Source organism: Phoca vitulina, unplaced genomic scaffold (assembly GCF_004348235.1).
Source record: "Phoca vitulina isolate PV1807 unplaced genomic scaffold, GSC_HSeal_1.0 scaffold51, whole genome shotgun sequence".
NCBI lineage: Eukaryota > Metazoa > Chordata > Mammalia > Carnivora > Phocidae > Phoca > Phoca vitulina.
Genome location: NW_022589754.1, coordinates 6,056,522 through 6,058,906, shown reverse-complemented (window position 1 = coordinate 6,058,906; position 2,385 = coordinate 6,056,522). Strand labels below are relative to the sequence as shown.

The following is a 2,385-nucleotide window of genomic DNA, read 5'->3' as shown; positions in this document are numbered from 1 at the left end:
ACAGAATAATTTGTGAGGTTAAAATAAAATATATGTAAATTGCTTAAAACAGAGCTTTCATCTAAGGGCTAAACACTAGATGCATTATCCTGTAGGCACTGCCTTATTATTTTCTATTGTTTCTTATTGACCTTATTTGTCAATCCTTCCCAATAACCCATGTTAGATCACTGCCTCTTCTTTGTATCTGCTCATTTGCTTGTAGAGGATTTTGACGTGTGATGGTGATAGCTGAGAGAAAGTTTCTGGTGAAAGGGTATTCCCAAGCCAGGAGTCTCTATGTCCCATGAGATCTTAAAACCAACATGCCAAGTATCAGGATCTCTGCCTTCCAGCTGAAGGTCATCCTAACTTTCCTCTTCTGGGCCTTCACAGCTATAACTGTACATGGCCACCGCCAACTGTTCCACCAGATTTTCATCATGATGCCAGCTAATGGCCATTTTCCCCATGCCAAAATAAGGCTCCTCCTTCAGGTATGGCATTTTCTGGAGACCCATGCAATTCAACAAAGTGACATTGTATGCTGCTCTGTTCTTAACGTCCAGACCCTGGGGAAATCTGGACCTATACACACCGGCATGGCATCGATATCAGATATCTCTTTGCAAGTGAGTTCTTCCAAAGCCTGCATGGTCTCTATCTGCAGGTAGTCATTGAGCTTGAGGAAGGTCTGACAGGCAGCTGCTATGCCAGCCTTGTGTTTTGGGCTAGTGCCCTTCACTGGCCAGGGTACCATAAGAGCCTGGTGTTGAGGTACTTGTAGGTGCAGCCTAGGTTGCCAATGAGGAGGCAAGATACCGGAGTGAGCAAATCTTTGCCTTGGATCCTAACCAGATCCCGGAAGAAGCAGCCATGCTTGTGCAGCATGAGGAAAGCTTCTTGCACTTCTTTTTTTTCCCTCTTAGTTAAAAAGTCAGAGTCCTTTTTTTTTTATTATTAACATACAATGTATTATTTGTTTCAGGGGTATAGGTCTGTGATTCATCAGTCTTACACAATACTTTATGGAGCTCCTCGGTTCTGCTGCCAGCTTGTCGGAGAATCAGTTTCGGATATTTCAGCTGCCACTGCTAATAGAATTCATGATCCTTGGGGGTCAAATAAGGAAGCCAAGTATCTTTGAGCTCTTCAAGAAGCCTGTTTCTTAGCTTTGCACTCTCGTTCCTCTGCAATCTGGGTCCACTTCATGCTGCTGCTACAGTCCCGTTCGCCACTGCTTTGAAAAGGTTCTTATTAGTATTGAGAACATATGGAGAAATCAATAGCATTGGCAAAGAAACCCCTGTGTTTTCCTTTATTGATTACTGATGAATCAAAACCAGGGTCAGTTTTTTCTTTTGCCCTCCTGGTAATTAAAAAGATTGTTGCAAAAAACAGAGAGGCTTAAAGAATTTTGTTCTGAATTTTCTTTTGTTTTTTTCCTCTTTTTAAATTTTTTTATTTAAATTCAATTTAGTTAACATATACCATATTATTAGTTTCAGATGTAAAATTCAGTGATTCATCAGTTGTATATAACACCCAGTGCTCATTACATGAAATACCTTCCTTAATGCCCATCACCTAATGACTTCATACCACACCCACCTCCTCTCCAGCAACAATCAGTTGGTTCCCTAGGGTTAAGAGACTCTTATGGTTTCCTTTCCTCTCTGTTTTCAACTTATTTTATTTTTCCTTCACTTCCCCTATATTCATCTGTTTTGTTTCTTAAATTCCACACGTGAGTGAAATCACATGGTATTTGTCCTTCTCTGACTGACTTATTTCACTTAGCCTAATACACACTAGTTCCATCAATGTCATTACAAATGGCAAGATTTCATTCTTTTTGAAGGCTGAGTAATATTCCACTCTCTGTGTGTACCACTATTCCTTTTCCATTTATCTGTCAATGGACATCTGGTCTGTTAACCGTTTGTATATCTTCTTTGGAGAAATGTCTGTTCATATCTTCTGCCCATTTCTTGACTAAGTGTTGAGTTCTGTAAGTTCTTTATAGATTTTCGATACCAATCCTTTATCTGAGATTTGTCTAGCAAGAAGTTGCTACAACCTAGGTCAAAGAGGTTACTGCCTATGTTCTCCACTAGGATTTTGATGGATTCCTATCTCACATTTAAGTCTTTCATCCATTTTGAGTTTATTTTTGTGTATGGTATGAGAAAGTGGTCCAGTTTCATTCTTCTGCAAGTGGCTGTCCAATTTTCTCAGCACCAAGAGTTGAAGAGACTGTCTTTTTTTCCACTGGATATTCTTTCCTTCTTTGTCGAAGATTAGTTAACCATAGATTTGAGGGTCCATTTCTGGGTTCTCTATTCTGTTCCATTGATTTATGTGTCTGTTTTTGTGCCAGTACCATACTGCCTTGACAATTGCAGC

At 39.8% G+C, this 2,385-nt stretch overlaps 1 pseudogene; it reads right to left on the bottom strand.

Moving 5' to 3' along the window:
- Positions 1–288: 288 nt before the first annotated feature.
- On the bottom strand, positions 289–1,191 carry LOC116621891 (annotated as a pseudogene).
- Between the last annotated feature and the right edge of the window lie 1,194 nt (positions 1,192–2,385).